This window comes from Leptonychotes weddellii, chromosome 3 (genome assembly GCF_054177405.1).
Source record: "Leptonychotes weddellii isolate Sample4059 chromosome 3, ASM5417740v2, whole genome shotgun sequence".
Lineage (NCBI taxonomy): Eukaryota > Metazoa > Chordata > Mammalia > Carnivora > Phocidae > Leptonychotes > Leptonychotes weddellii.
The window spans coordinates 16,866,364-16,883,555 of NC_138371.1; the positions used below are offsets into that span (position 1 = coordinate 16,866,364).

At 46.6% G+C, this 17,192-nt stretch overlaps 1 protein-coding gene across 1 annotated transcript in view; it reads right to left on the reverse strand.

The window, feature by feature from the left end:
- CYP27A1 (cytochrome P450 family 27 subfamily A member 1) overlaps nt 1-17,192 on the reverse strand; it is a 33,331-nt gene that overhangs the window by 15,222 nt on the left and 917 nt on the right. The window lies entirely within an intron of this gene.

The window sequence follows — 17,192 nt, forward strand, 5'->3', positions numbered from 1 at the left end:
GTCCTATCCATCCTGTTAATAAAAGGCTACTGAAAAGGCATTGTGGTGGCTCAATCAGTTAACCTTCCAACTCATGATTCTGGCTCAGGTCATGATCTCACATGGGTCATGACATGGAGCCCCAGAGGGAGGTCCATGCTCAATGGGAAGTCTGCTTGAGTTCTCTCCCTCTGCCCCTCCCTTCACACCCCCCTCCCGCTCACTCTCACGCACTCTCTCTCTCAAATAAATAAATCTTAAAAAAAAAAACAAAGGCCACTGAAAATTGAAATTAACTGCAAAGCTGTCCTTCTGTTGGAGCTGTCCCCCTGCGCTGCCCCTTCTCCCCTGACCTTCCAGCCACTGCTCACTGAAGTGCCTGACTTAAACCCCTTGGTCTGTGCTTCCGTAAAAAGCGACTGATGGTTTGGGATAAGAATGGCCTCCAAGAGAGAACAAAAGGGAAAAGTCCTTCCATGAGAGGTCCCCAAGGCGATTCCTCCTACAGACTGTTGCAAAATGTGTGACCAGTATTGAGACGTCTCCCTGACAGTGTTCCTAAGGTGTTACAAACATTCCTCTGATGTCTCAACTTTTCATTGTATAATGATGTCTTGTTGGTTGGCAAGTTGAAGGTCTCAGTAGGAATGACCAGTAAGATTCAGAGTCTGCTTGCCAAGTAGTTTTGGCAACAATGTTGGTAAAGTGACAGCATGGAATCCCTCTAGCAGTCAGAGAAAAACTGCTGTCTTTTACCAACTAAAAAGCGGTATATTCCTGATATAAAAGTTGCCCCTGCGGGGCACCTGGGTACCTCAGTTAGTTAAGCGCCTGCCTTCGGCTCAGGCCATGATCCCGGGGGGGGGGGGGTCCTTGCTCAGCGGGGAGCCTGCATCTCCCTCTCCCTCTGCCTGCCACTCCCCCTGCTTGTGCGCTCTCTCTGTCTCTCTTTCTGCCAGATAAATAAATGAATCTTCTTTAAAAAAAGTTGCTCCCGCAAAAAAGAACCACAGTACCCGGGGTGTCACTCCACTGCTCCTGACAGATGGACTTACATGGGGTTTTTAAACCCTCCTCACCAAAGCTGATGAGGTCACAGCATCCTTTTAGGAAATAGACAGTGAGACCCCACAGGCCAACTCGCGAAGACTGCAATAGGATCCTGGTAGGCAGTAGCAGACCTGGTGGATGTGTTTAGTGACAAGGTGACAAAAGGTTCTTAAGCATGGTTCCCGAGAGCCCTGGTGAGTTGTGTTGGTTTTTAGAGCAAAAGGGGAGAGGGGCCCATAAAATGTTTAAAAAGCATTCCACAGTTGTTCCTTATCACCAAGGAAAGCAACACTGTTTCCATCGGACAGGTGGCTGTGGCTAGGTGTAAAATACCCCCTGTCATCAAGGGCAGTCAGTTCCCCAGAGATGTACTGAAGTCTCCTCTTAAAATGAGCAGGAAAGGAGAAATTAGGGAGCAATTTGGGCAAAAGCCTAATGAGACTCTGGAAATTTGGTTGCACCAGGTAGTAGATAAGAAAGCCACACCAGTTCCGCCGGATGAGAAGGAATGGAAATCAACATGTCACCTAATGACCAACCCCATGCTCCTTAGACACCCTGGCCATGAACACAAATTCCTTAGGTGATGGAGGAAGGACAGGTGAAGACTGATCAGGGCTTGTTGCACTGGGTCCTTCCACGCATAATGAAACCATCATCTGATAAGCACCCAGGGATGACAAGGGAGGAAACCATAACTTCTCTTGGGACGCTGTAACCACAGCTGGATTTATAGTGGAAAACATGAGTGCCTGGATGATCAGATAGTCACTTATGGTTAGATTGAGTTGTTTGTTCAAGGGGCACCATCAGGCTTTAGGGGACAGTTAAATCTGCTCTTGCACCCCAAAGACAGACTCTGGAAAACTATTCATCTCTGGGAAACAAACTTCCCAGAATGGAAGCCTAGACAGAGAGCAAGGTCAATGCCCCTCAGGCTAAGGGGGGGTGTTATGGATTGAAATGTGCCCCCCCCACACAAATTCATATGTTGAAGTCCCAACATGCAGTACCTCAGAACGTGACCTTGTTTTAAGACAGAATAAAGAAGTAATCCAGTGAACACAAGGGTGGGCCCAAATCCATTATGACTGGTGTCCTAAGAAAAGGAAATTTGGATGCAGACACACACGCATACAGGGAGAATGGCAGGTGAACATGAAGACAACTCTTCTACCAGGCAAGAAAAGAGGCCTGGAAAAGATCCTCCTTGCACAGCCCTTAGAAGGAACCCACCCTGCCAACACCTTGATCCAGGGCTTCTGGCCTCCAGAACCGTGCGACAGTACATCTTTGTTGTTTAAGCCACTTGGCTTGGGGTCCTTTGTTATGGCGGCCCTCGCAAACGAACACACGGGGACAACATAGGAATACAGGCATCCAGAATGTAGGATCATATGGACCTGGTTATTATGCCAGGATGACACTGAATTGGAGACTGAGAGTTTATCCAGGAAGGAAATTCTCTCTCGCTACCAGGCCATGAGAGGGCTACAAAACTGAAAGACCCAGGTTGTAACAGAGAAGAATCCCCAGTTACCACTGGCACTTACTGTGGACAAACAGGAGGACGGCCAAGAGGATCGAGATGCCCTTGCTAAGGTTTGTGCAGTTTGGAGCCCTGCTGATCCAGTGCCTCCACCCCGCCCCTCCCCCCAGATCTTACCCCTTTCAAGAATAAACAGGACTAGGGCAGAGACCCAAGTCCCTCCTTCCCTAAGGAGGACCAGGGTTCTTATGCACTCACTGGCTAAGATGGGCTGGGGACTTGATGGCAACCAAGGCTGTCAGAATTTTTCAGCCTTTTTGGACTCTGGCCACAAGTCACTAGGATGCTGAGAAATACCCATGGGCATGGCTGAAAAATTACCTCAGCTGGATTTGGAAATGACTCTCAAATTGGACAATGGACTGATATAATTTTGTGGGTGTATTAATCAGGCCTTTTTAGAGAAACAAAACCACTGGGGTATATGTATATATAAAGAGAGATTTATTTTAAGGAACTGGCTCATGCAATTGTGGGGCTAACAAGTCTGAAATTTATAAGGCAAGCCAGAAGGCTGTAAATTCCAGCAGGAGGTGATGTTGTAGTCTTCAGTCTGAAGGCAGTCTGGAGGCAGAGTTCCTTCTTCTTCTTCTGGGGACATTAAGTCTTTTCACTTAAGGCCATTAACTGATTTGATGAGGCCCACCCACCCACATCATGGAGGGTAAACTGCTCTACTCAAGGGGTACTGATTTAAATGTTAATCACACCCACAAAATACCTTCATGGCAATATCTAGACCAGTGTCTCACCAAACATCATAACCTAGCCAAGAGGACCCATAAAGTTAACGATTACCATGGGTGACCTTTTTTGAGCCAATACACACTCCAATGGTTGTCATGGATACTACTGAATGTATTGTGGGAATAGGTGTGTTAAGTACATCTCATGCTTCTGTACACTGTAAGGGATGTTCCCAGTGGGGAAACGCCATGATTAGAACAATGGTGGTGGGCTGAGTGGACCACTGGGAGTCCACCTTGTTCTCTCAGCTTAGTCATGTGTTATCAATAATCAATAAAGTAGTACAGGACTCCAGGGAAAGGGAAGGGGTAGAAGGGAAGATCACGGTCTTGATCAAAGAACTAGTACAGACAAACATGATGCTTAAGAAAACAATCCAGGGGCACCTAGCTGGCTCAGTCAGAAGAGCCTGCGATGCTTGATCTCAGGGTCATGGGTTCAAGCCCTGCACTGGGTGTTGAGGTCACTAAGATAGATAGATGACAGATAGATAGATGTATATTTGTATTTTTTTAGAAAAACAAACAAACAATCCAACAGTACAGACTGCCCTTCCACTTGGGTCAACCCTTACTCGCCATTTGAGCTACACGGGTCAGTGACTGACATGCAGACTGAGTTTTGCAGCAAAAGGACGTGGCCATGGGACACTGGTTCTCTAGGGTTTTGGACGTGGCCCTCGCCTGTCATCAGGACCTGGAATACCCCAAGTGAGAGACCGTTACTGGCTTGTTACCCAGAGCTAGTGCCCACGGACAGGCCAACACAGCAAAGCGTGGCTCTACCTGGGGTCCATCCCATGAGATGGGTCAGAAATGAGAACACCAACAACGTGGGCATGGCCTAACAAGCGTCCCTTATTACGTGGCAGTGGTACCTCCAGGGAAGTCGTCCACCAGCCATTAAGTGGCTAGTCGTCCCCCAGATGTGTTGATTCAGATGCAGGGTCCAGGCCAGCCCTCAAATTTCTTGGAGGCCTCGCCGCACTGAGGTTCCTGGCAAAGCCTGGGCCTGGTTCATGGACAGATCAGCTAAGTTGAGGGCCAGGGGGGGATACTGGGCTGCTGCTGTGTAGCCCCAAAGAAAACTGCTTAAAACTACATGCGGAAAAGAGAACATTCGCTGTTCAACAGGCAGAGTTGGGAGCTATGGTACTTGTTCTGGAAGAGCCCTCCCAAAATGCACCTTGCCACATTTTCCCTTGATCCCTGATCCCTGTGAGCTGATGTTTGGCAGTGGAATGCCTGGATGAACAAGTCTCAGGCTCTCTGGTAAGGAACATTATGGCAGCAGATCACACAAGACCCATACCCTCTGTCCGTGCCCCAGGTGGATGCCCGTGGTAAAGGTTTCCTTGGATGAACACACATCAGTGGAATCAGCAAGCGGAGGGGACCTGTGATGCCCATGTAAGGACCCTAGCCACCTGGGTACACCATTGCACAGGGCATGGTAATCCATCTACAATTCAAGACTTGGCCCCCAAACAAGGCATAGTGACTCCGGCACGTGAAGCCAAAGAAGCCTGGCAAATACGTCCGGACTGTCCGCTAAACAGTCCAGCGGTAAAGGAAATGTGGGGGCACGTAGTGAGGAGTACCAGTGCTAGCCTGTCCTGGCACATAGACTGTAGAGGTCCCCTACCATCCTCTCGAGAGGCCTGGATAAGCTGTAAGGGACCCAAGCCACATAATTAACTCTTCTCATTCTACCATTTTTCTTCCCACACCTGCCCTTTGGAAAACCAAGGTTCCTGGAATTTGCATGCAGCAAGAAGAGTCAGGGAGTGAACGACTCTAACCTGGTACTTCTCTTGCCATCAGCTGTGTTTGCTGCTCTTGGGCAATAATAGATGTTGACGATAATGGTCATGACTATGACGTGACGACTCCCCAGATGGTCCTGCCATGGGGGTTCGGAGATGTTCTAGAATAGGTAGCTGGTAGATAAGGGAGAAATGACTGAAGCACCTCATGAGAAACCAGGGTTCGTGTGAGAGTAAGACAAAAGAAAGACTGGGACAAAAAGGTGAAGTGATTGCTAGAAGAAATGGTCATTGGTCACATGGCTGTGGAAAGAGGGATACCTCTGGCTTGTGGGAGATCAGGGACCATCCCCTGGTAGTTGGAGGTGCAGGAAGGACTACTAATCTCTCTCTCTCTCAGCATCTATCTACAGACAAGATGGCATCTAACTGACATCTGGCCAATTTAACCCAGACTGCCACCACCCTCAACTTGACCACCGGCCAAACAGAATCTCAATCTAAAAACTGTTATAAACTTCCCAAGAGACACTGATTTCAGAAATGGTCAGCCTCCAGTAAAGACAACAGAACAAGATTAACTTTCTGGACACTGATTTGGTCTCTTTTTTTTTTTAAAGATTTTATTTATTTATTTGAGAGAGAGAATGAGACAGAGAGAGAGAGCATGAGAGGGGGGAGGATCAGAGGGAGAAGCAGACTCCCTGCTGAGCAGGGATCCTGATGCGGGACTCGATCCCGGGACTCCAGGATCATGACCTGAGCCGAAGGCAGTCGCTTAACCAACTGAGCCACCCAGGCGCCCCTGATTTGGTCTCTTTAGCTTCATCCTGTTACTGTTGGCCTCTTTTGTTCATTTGTCACGGGCTGCTCTAAACTCTCAGCACTGGTGGTGATGGGCAGTCGTAATGCCCACGACTTCCCAGGCCGGCTGGGTGGGGCGTGCGTGGTCGCTGACACCTCTGGCTACCCTCGGGTGTGGACCTGACCGCAGTATATACTCCAAATAGGCCCCGTCAGCCTCCAGGGAGTGGAGGGTGTAGTGACTCTCATCTGATGTTGCTGAAGACAAACGGCCGATTTGGTATGAGCTCCTATCAGTAGAACTGGACTATTTATCTGGTGGGGTATTCACATCGCTGAGAATTCTCTCTCATATCTGGATATGTGAAAGGTCAGGGGAGAATAATGGAATAGCCCCGGACATATCCACGCATGCGATGACTTGAGCCATAGCTTATGACTTTTGGCAGAACACTCTGCCATCTTCCTGGAATATGAGAGAATGTTCTATAAGGAGCTGCTATAAGGCCACCTCCCACTCACCTTCCTAATATCCCCTGGGAGGTTGTCATGAAATAGTTCCTCATCACCTCCCAGGTTCTGATGAAGTGCTGGCTTTCTGCCCACCCCCACCCAGACAAGAGCCACCGAAGAGAAATCCCCTTGGCTGCTGTCTAGAAGGAATGCCTCAGCAACAGGGTACCCTGTAACTCACATTGCACTGATCTGGTGGGAAAAGTTTCAGTATTGTCCTTTTGAATGTGTGGGATGCGGTTCCCGGGGAGCTGGTACCTTTGCTTATTCTTCCTTTTACTATGTAAGAAATAAAATGTCTAAATCTGTAAGTGGCTTGTTGTAGCTTTACTGATTAAATCAGTCAAGCCTTAGCTTTGCCTTTTCCTCTTTGACACTTCATCAGTTAAATAAGAGAACTAGACTATTAGTTGATCCCAAAGGTACACTGTGGCTACCCATACGTTAAGATAAATAACTCAAGGCAGGTCATAATGGCCATTACCCAAATTTTAGGCATAGTGCCTAGAATGTACTAATCTGCCTCTAGGTAAGGGATGGTTACCTGGGGTGTGCAGACAGGCTGGGGGGTGGGAGGGAAAGCTGCAATTCTATGTAATATGTTGTATATAGACTCATTTTTTGCTGTTGCAAAGGGCTGTAACTTTCAGATTTTTAAAAGGTCAAGGACCTAAACAAAGTTAGGAAACTCAGCTTTGGGATATGATAGAGATTCAGTCCTTAACCAGACCTGGTCAGGCTCTCCCCAGGCCTCTTCTCAGCTAGGCCTCAGCTGGGGCCGAGAAAGATTTGAACACACCGACATCTAATAGCTCAGAGTAGCATCCCTAGGATGACCTTCATCCTTAGGAGAAAGGCCTGCCTGAGAAAACTCAAAGCTGCCAAAAGAATTTCTTGTTTGTTCCCGCCAACACCTAAAAATAAGGCCCCTGTCTCCAGTCTCTGAGGAAATGTGGGAGTCTGACTTTGATAAGCACCGGTTAACAAACCAGATGAGTTTCACATGGACCAACTGCCCCGCTTCCTGCTTTTGTAATTTTTCATTTCCCTGTCTCTGCTCAAGCCCCCACCATCCCGCTCCCCGCTCTCTCACTCTCCCTTGAAAATGCCCAGTCACTCCCCCCGCACAAACCAGAAAGGAGTTTAATTTCTTTCCCCTCCTGTCACTCATTACTGAATAAAATCTGTTTTCACCACTTTAATGTCCGCCGTGCTTATTTTTGACAGTCGTGTGTACCTTGAAAACTCAAAAAGTAATACTGAGCCCCAAAGTGGAAACCACACAAACCTCCATCAATAGATGGGGAAAGAACACATTGTGCCGTATCCCCACAATGGAATATTAGTCAGCCATGAAAAGGAACAAAGAGCCGATACAGGCCACGACGTGGATGAACCTTGAAAATGGCATGCTAAGTGAAAGGAGCCTCTCATAATAGACCACATGTCCAATGAGTCCGTTTGTACGAAATATCTGGAATAGGCAAATCCATGGAGAGAGAAAATAGATTAGTGGCTGCCAGGGGCTAATGAGGAAATGGGGCCCAGGTGATGCTAAAGAGCACAAGGTTTCCTTCTGGGGCAAGGAAAATATTCTAAAACTGACGTAGTGATGGTTGCACAAGTCTGTGAATCTCCTAAAAGCCATGTAATTGTTCAATGGGGTGGATGATATGGCACGTGATTATATCTCCATAAAGCTGTTACCAGAGGGGGGGAAAAAAGAACATTAAAATCATCTAAAATCTCCCCTGGGAAAAATTGCTACCACATTGCAATATTCTATTTTCCTACTTAATGGCCTGTTCAGTGTACTGACAAGTGGACTCCTCAGGGAGGCTCTCGGCACAGCAAAAAAAAAAAAAAAAAAAACAACACCATGAAAACAGCAAGTAAACAGCGCTGAGGACAAAAGTAAACTCACAAACACCATGTACTGTTTTTCTGGTACCAACAAGCCTGCCCCTAAAAGTTGGCAGCCATCAGTTCGATAAACGGAAGGAGAGAGGTAACTGTAGGCACAGGTCATTCCTTTGCCTACACTGACAGATGTGGCAGAAAGAAGGCCCACGCGGGGTCAAAGGTGAAGAGGAGCCCCGCTGGGACAGTCATGTCTCAGGACTGTCAAAGTGTCATCAGGAATTTAGCCCCAACCCCCTCCCACAAATGGAATTCACATTTCGAAGAGACAGAAGGTGCTAGATAATTAACAGCATTCCCCGGTTCTCCCTGCTCTCAACCTGGCCTTGAATGATCTCCGAGATCGGTGGCTCCATGTGGACTTAGGATGAGCAGGAGTACTTGTACTTTTTATTATGAATATTTTAATGTGAATAGTTAAAGAAAATAACATTATAAATACACACACACGCACCCACCCACCAAAATTAAGAACTGTTACCGTTTGTCATATTTGCTTCAAATCTTTTTCAAAAATGAAAACATTAAAACAAAAAAGAAAACACTTCAAAGTCTCCTTATCCTTCCCTTCACCCTCCCTTTCCAGAACAACCCACTATCCTGAATTTGAAATGTATCCTTTCTGTCAGTGTTTATATAATTTTACTACATATATATGGGTCCAATGATAGCCTATAGTATTTTTGTGTGGTTTTTTAATTTACAGAAATAGTATTCTACTACACCTATCATTGCCTATACACCGGGCTGGTCTCAGGCGGGCGGAACAACGAGAGTATTCCAAGAACAAGGAACGTGCAATCACCAGCGGATACAGAACTGGAAGGAGGATGTAGCACAGAGGTGGAAATCAAAGTAAGGACCTGGATCCAAACAATGGTGCAAGAGGAAGGGCCATCAGAGGACCTCAAAATATTATGTTAGACCAGGAAGCATGTGGTCAGCTGTGCACTTATCCCCTGCTTTCCATTCTTTGGCTGCTGCTGTTGTTTTTATTGTAATAGGTAATTTCATTGTAACAGAGAAAACCTGGTGGAGGTCCAGAGCCGTCCCACATTTAAAGGTAAGACCTCCTCCTAACTCTCGCCTCCGATGCCAAGACCCCACACAGAGGCAACCATCATTACCAAGTTCTGGTGCGTCCTCCCAGAGAGACTTTATGCGCCTACTGAATATATGCATGCATACAGACACAGTTTTGTGCCTTACTTTCTTCCCATCTCTTAGCAGGCAATTCATAGTAATACACATAGAGCTGTGGTCTGTTTTAGCGGTTGCATAAAATTCCATTGTATGAAGATACTATAATCAAATAGTCCCTTACTGGGACATGCAAGTCATTCTAATCTTTCCCAATCAGAAATATTGCTACCTTGACTATTTGGTATTCTCTTTGACCAGAGAATTGTATCTGTAAGATACAAATTCCACAGTGCAGTTGCTAAGTTGGTATGATTCACACTTTGACCTTAATACCTGGTTTCAAATTGCCCACCCCTGAGGCTTAAAAGTCACCCACCCAATTTGGCCATAGTCTCAAGGACAACCTATCATGTCTGCCAGATGAGACTGAGAGCCAAATAAAGGTAACTAGAGGATAATCTCTGAAAGCCTGGATGGTAACAGGAGTCCTGGGGCAGAAAATCCACCCAAGCAATGGTATTAGCCAAACTGAAGAAAGAATGTGTTAACAGAATGGGAGTGGCCATTACAAAACCCAGAAGAGGGGAGCCAAGCAGCAAGAATTTGGCAGCATTCATCTCTCAAGAGAGAGATACTTAATCTAATGGATAGGCACAAGAGAGTCACATTCAACCAGGTTTCTCCAAAGCCTAGATGAAATTTCCTTCCATACGATTCTACTCCTTTCGTTCTGGGGTCTCTGCATACCAAGCAATCCATTAATGTAATGACTGTTTTCTGTCTCTAGGTACCTGGATCCTAGGAAGAGGATGTGGCGGATTAAAGATGGCCAGAGATTCATTGACACCCTTCCCATTAAGAGGTGAGGTCTACGTCTTCTCCACTAGAATCTGGGTGGGCTCTATAACTGCTTTGATGGGTAGAATACAGTCGAAATGATGCTGAGCCAGTTTTCAGGCCCAGGACTTAAGAAACTGGCAACATGGGCACTTTCTAGCCCTTGGAAATTCACTTTGGGGGAAGCCAGTACCCTGTAAGAACTCTCACTATCCAGAGACCACCATGCTGTGAGGAAGCCCAAGCTAGCTACATGGAGAGAGAGAGAGAGAGAGAGAGAGAGAGATTCAGCTGATGTGGCCAAACCAGCCCAAGCACCAAACATGCAATTGAAGAAACAATCTTGGAAATTCCAGGCCCAGGAGTTGTGACATGGGGAAAAACTGAGGGAGCCAGCCCAAAACCAGGCCTGAGGCCCGGAAACACACCCCACTCGAGCCATCCCAACCATCACTAGCCATTCAAACTGAAGCCCACTACACTGTGAAGCTGACATAAGTCAATTCTGATGTGTACTGCTCAAATTCCTGACCCACAAAATCAGGAGCGTAACAAAATGTTGGTTTAAGCCATTATGTTTTGGAGTAGGTTGTTACACAGCAATAGATAACTAGAATACAGGGTTTCTATGTGATGGAGTATTAGGATCCCCAAGAGGGCCAGCTTCTCCAGTAAATAAACATGTGGGCATTCCGGTCCACAATCTGTTTCTGTGGGTTTGGCCAGTGTTGGTCAGTCCCTAATAGTCTGCCCATGCTGAATTTGCTGATGAAATTTAGTTTCTGGGGCGCCTGGGTGGCTCAGATGGTTAAGCGTCTGCCTTCGGCTCAGGTCATGATCTCAGGGTCCTGGGATCGAGTCCCGCATCGGGCTCCCTGCTCCTTGGGAGCCTGCTTCTCCCTCTGCCTCTCTCTCTGTCTCTCTGTCTCTCATGAATAAATAAATAAAATCTTAAAAAAAAAAAAAAAAAGAAATTTAGTTTCTGAACTCGAAAGCTAAGACCTGAAGGGTCAGGCTTACTCCACCGCCCTCACTGTCTCTTCTTTACTCCATCTAACGTCACACAACCCGGACCCAAGAGCTGAGGAGAGACTCACAAAGTCTGCCACCAGATGTAGCCACTGCTCGGTATCCATCCCAGTCCCTTGGCTGTTGCATGAAATTTATTATCTTTTATTATTTTTATTTTTTATCTGAGAGAGAGAGTGGGGAGCGGCAGAGAAAGAGAAAGAATCTCAAGCAGGCTCCACACCCAGCACAGAGCCCAACGCGGGGCTCCATCTCATGACTCTTGACATCATGACCTCAGCCGAAGTTAAGAGTTGGACGCTTAACCGACTGAGCCACCCAGACGCCCCTGAAATTTATTTTTTATTAAACATCACTGAGAACATTCCTCGTACCCAGGCCTGTCTCTGGCACTGGGAGACAAAGAGGTGGGAAAGACATAGGCCCAGGCCTCAGAACTTAACAGCCCAGCCTCTAAGCCATATAAACAGGTGATGATATAAAACATGGGCACCTCGGGGTGCCTGGGTGGCTCAGTTGGTTAAGCGACTGCCTTCAGCTCAGGTCATGATCTCAGGGTCCTGGGATCGAGCCCCGCATCGGGTTCCCTGCTCGGCGGGAAGCCTGCTTCTCCCTCTGACCCTCTCCCTGCTTGTGTTCCCTCTCTCACTGTCTCTCTCGCTCTGTCAAATAAATAAATAAAATGTTTAAAAATAAATAAATAAATAAAATCTTTAAAAATAAATAAATAAATAAAAAATAAAACATGGGCACCTGAATATATAAAACAAATATTAACAGACCTAAAGGGAGAAATAGGCAGTGATACAATAATAGTAGGGGAATTTGATACCCCACTGGACAGATCACCAAGACAGAAAATCAATAAGGAAACATGGGCCTTAAATGACACAACAGACTAGATGGATTTAACAGACATATACCAAACATTCCATCCAAACACAACAGAATCCACATTCTTCTCAAGTGCACAAGGAACATTCTCCAGGAGAGATCACATGATAGGCCACATAACAAGTCTTAACAAATTTAAGAAGATTAAAATCTTATCAAGCATCTTTTGTCACCACAAGGGTATGAATCTAGAAATCAATTACCAAAAAAACCCCAAAAAACCAAACATCCAACACCCTGGAGAATTCACGAAAATGTGGAGATTAAACAGCCTACTGAATAACCAAGAAGAAACCAAAAGAGAAAAATCAAAAAATACCTAAAGACAAATGAAAATAGAAATACAGGGGCGCCGGTGGCTCAGTTGGTTGGGCATCTGCCTTCAGCTCGGGTGGTGATCTCAGGGTCCTGGGATCAAGTCCCACATCGGGCTCCCTGCTCTGAGGGGAGTCTGCTTCTCCCTCTGCTGCTGCCCCTCCCCTGTGCTCATGCTCTCTCTCTCTCTCAAGTAAATAAATAAAAATCTTAAAAATTAAAAAGAAAAAAAGAGGGACGCCTGGGTGGCTCAGTTGGTTGAGCATCTGCCTTCACTTCGGGTCATGATCCTGGGGTCCTGGGATCGAGTTCTGCATCAGGCTCCCTGCTCAGCGGGAAGCCTGCTTCTCCCTCTGCCTGTCATTCCCCCGGCTTGTGCTTACTCTCTCTCTCTCTGACAAATAAATAAATAAATAAAACCTTAAAAAAAAGAAAGAAAGAAAATGGAAATACAGCATCCTAAACCTTGAAAGAGGAGGGGGTGCCTGGGAAAAGGAGGCTGGGGCCTCCGACATCCCTGTGAAGAGTTACAAGCTGATTGCCCAGGCCCTGTGGAGATTCCCGAGCAGGGGAACCAAACATGCTTTAAGGGACACGGACAGGGCAGTGGTGCATGCATAAATTATAGGGGCAGACTGTGCAGCACGGGAGACTGAGCAGGAGGGGGCGCCCGGTCACCCTTCCTTCCCACAGTCCCCATGGGGCTGCTCATGCTGCCGGCTGAGCCACAGCCAAGCAAGGAGGCTGACCTGGCGCTGGAGCTGCCGGAGCTGGACATGACATCCTCGAACAAAGCCCGCCAGGTTCAGAAGGTCACAGATCATCTGGCCTTTGATCTGGCCTTTGATGCTGATGTCCAGTGGAGAATGGGAATGCAGGCTTCAGGGAAAGGACGGAAAGAGTGGAAAAAGCCAGAATTTATGGGATACAGCAAAAGCAATTCTAAGAGAGAAGTTCATGGTGATAGATGCCTACATCAAGAAACAAGAAAGATCTCAAATAAACAACCTAACTTTACACCTCGAGGAACTAGAAAAAGAACAACAAACTAACCCCAAAGTTAGTAGAAGGAAGAAAATAACAAAGATCAGGATGGAAATAAATAAAATAGAGACTAAAAAGACAATAGAAAATATCAATGAAAACCATCTGCCTCACAAATGGGCAGAAGATCCGAGTAGACATTTTTCCAAAGAAGACATACAGGTGGCCAACTGGTACATGAAAAGACCCTCAACATCACTCATCATCAGGGAAATGCAAATCAAAACCACAATGAGATAGCATCCCACACCTGTTGGAATGAACCTCAAAAGGACAAGAGATGACAAGTGTTGGCAAGGACGTGGAGAAAAGGGAACCGTCGCGCCCCATTGGTGGGAATGCAAACTGGTACAGCCCTTGTGGAAGAGTATGGAGGTTCCTCAAAAAATCAAAAATAGAACTACCCTGTAATCCAGCAATTTCACTCTGGGTATTTATCTAAAGAAAACAGAAAATACTAACCCAAAAGATCTATGCACCCCATGTTCATGGCAGTATTATTTACAAGAGCCAAGACCCAGAAGTGATCTATGTGTCCGTTGATGGATGAATTGATACAGAAATTGTGGTATATATACAATGCAGTATTATTCAGCCACACAAGAGAAGGTCATCTTTTTTTTTTTTTTTAAAGATTTTATTTATTTATTTGACAGAGAGAGACACAGCGAGAGAGGGAACACAAGCAGGGGGAGTGGGAGAGGGAGAAGCAGGCTCCCCGCAGAGCAGGGAGCCCGATGCGGGACTCGATCCCAGGACCCTGGGATCATGACCTGAGCTGAAGGCAGTCGCTTAACCAACTGAGCCACCAGGCGCCCAAGAGAAGGTCATCTTGACATGTATGACAACATGGATGGACCTTGAGAGCATTATGCTAAGTGAAATAAGTCAGAGAAAGACAAATATTGACTGATCTCTCTTCCATGCGGAATCTAAAAACAAAACAAAACCGAATTCATAGATACACAGAACAGACTGGTGGCTGCCAGCCGTGGCAGGTGGGAGGGGGCTGGAATGGGTGAAGGGGGTCAAAAGATACAAATTTCCGGATACAAAGTAAATAAGTCCAGGGGATGTAATGTTCAGCCTGGTGACTATAATTATTAATACAGTATTGTATATTTGAACGTTTCTAAGAGAGTAGATCTTAGAGTTCTCATCACAGGAAAAAATATGTGTAACTATAAAAAAAAGAGAGAGAGAGAACCATGCATATGAAGTGAGTTACATGCACAGGGCATTGTGGGGCACACGAGGGGTCGCCAACCGAGGCAGTCTGGTCTCATCATTCTCTGGGCCGACCTCTTTGAAAGAAACCAATTTGATATAAATCTACATATAAATTTAATGTACGCTCACATTTCATTTTTCTAGCACTCTTGGTATTATTTTAGTTAAGAAAGAGAAGGGAACTGCATTTATGGACTAGCACGATTTTCACATGTTCCAATCCCCACCCCACCCCTTAAGTCCTACAACGCTTCCCTGAGCTGATTTTATTATTTTTGTGTGTGATGCGCAGTTTTTGACAACTGAGGGTCCGGGGGATATTATGGTCAGCTGCCCTTCCAGCAGCTCCAGTCCTCTGCCTTTTGTGCAGTACTCACATGGTTTAGGTGGAAGGGACCCCAATCCCAGCTTTAGGGGTGAGCCTGCACGTGTCTAAGCTCATTAGAGTATGTCTCTGGCCACTATGATGGGTTCAGAGACAGGCAATTAACCCGGGTCAGTCAACCAACTTCTGCAAGACAGCAGAGCCAAGAGAACTGCAGAAAAACAAAACTATAGCTTTGACGATCTCATGAATCTCCAGAGCAAACCATATAGCTGGAGGGCATCCAACTATTACACTTTCTGGTTACAGGCGCCAGTAAAGCTACCTGAAGCCAGGGTGAGTGGCAACCAAATAAACTTGAACTGATACAAAGTGGGTCACTGAAATGTATCCTCCTCCTCAATAGGGGTATTAACTGGGTTTTATAGATGTGCAGCACTCCTCTCTTTATTAATTCACACCAGCCGCATGTAGTGGGAAGGGCTAATGTATTTTTCCATCGATGCCCTGGGAAGGTTCATGTGACTCCAGATCTCTGGGATACAGGGGCTGGAGCCAGGGGGCTCTCTTAGATCCTAGCCCTGGCTGCTCTAAAAGGCTATACATGCCTGGGGCTCTTGGGTGGCTCAGTCAGTTAAGCAGACGACTCTGGATTTACTTCTAGGTATCCATCTCAAAGAAAGAGTAAATGGGGCGCCTGGGTGGCTCAGGCGGTTAAGCGTCCGACTCTTGATTTCAGCTCAGGTCATGATCTCAGGGTCGTGAGACCAAGCCCCATGTTGGGCTCCACGCTCAGCAGGAAGTCTGCTTGAGATTCTCTCTCTCCCTCTCTCCTGGCTCTCTCTCTCTCTCAAATAAATAAAATAAAATAACATTAAAATAAAATAAAATAAAATATTACACATTCCTGGCTTTCTCCTGCTTCCTCCTCCACCTCCTAGGATGGTCTAGAATTTCTTTGGTAGTTACTGCTCCAGAGATAATCCTAAGCAAAACCTTCCAGTAAACTCTCCCTAAGAAGTGATGAGAAATCCTTAGTCGCCATCCTCGGGGCATTCACTGGGCCTCTCATATTTCCAGAGGTTAAATCAAGTAGGAAAAGTTTACAGGACTCTGGTTTCTTGGCTTACTTGGTTTCTTGAAGCTGAGCCCGGAAGGAATGATTTTTTAACCATCTCTGAGTGCCTTGGGAGCTGCCCACCAAGTCTCGGAACAGGAGCTAACAAAGGCAGTCCCAGGAGACAGCAGCAGCCCGGGTGGGTGCAGAGACACCGGTCAGTATAGTGCTTCAAAGCCTCAGTCATTTTCCCCCCTCATCCACAACTCCTGGTCCAGCTTTGTCTGGAGGGTGGTTCGGATACACCACGCCCGAGCCTTTGTCCCCTGAGGCCCTCTCTACCCCTCCTGTCTAGTCCACCCTACTGCACACACCATAACCTGGACAGTGTCCCTTGGAGGCCATCTTGCCCCCAGGCCTGCTCAAGAGCCCATCGAAGCCCCTCAGAGGAACCCGGGCCCTCAGTCTGACCTTCGAGGCCCTGCTCAAAGGCCTGTCCTATCCCCAGTGCCCACAGCTCCTCTGAGTTTTTGACTACTGGCCAGCACAGCTTCATGGTAACCAGTCTGCTCACCAGCCCAGCAGGTGAGCTTGCCCATTCCTCTTGCCAATCACTGTGAACCACACATGTGGAGGGCAAATGAATCAAAGGTCCCACTCCGCCCCCAATGCTGGACAGGCTTCTCCTTGCAGGGCACTCAAGTTCTCTTCCTGAAATGAGCTGTTTATTGACTTGTTCATATCCTTGTTCTCCTCCTTCCCTCAAAGGAGCATATAAACCATGGGATGTAAGCTTCCAACTGAGCATATAAACCATGAGGGCATTGGCCACCTCTCAATGAATCCCAGCACTTGGAAAAATGCCTGGGGCAGAGTGGATGGGTTTATAACTTTGTAATAGTCATGAGGAAGACAGATCCCAGATGAATCTCTTCAGTTCATTTCCTAAAACCTCTCCACCTTAACCCACATTGGGTTTTCCAGTTTCCGT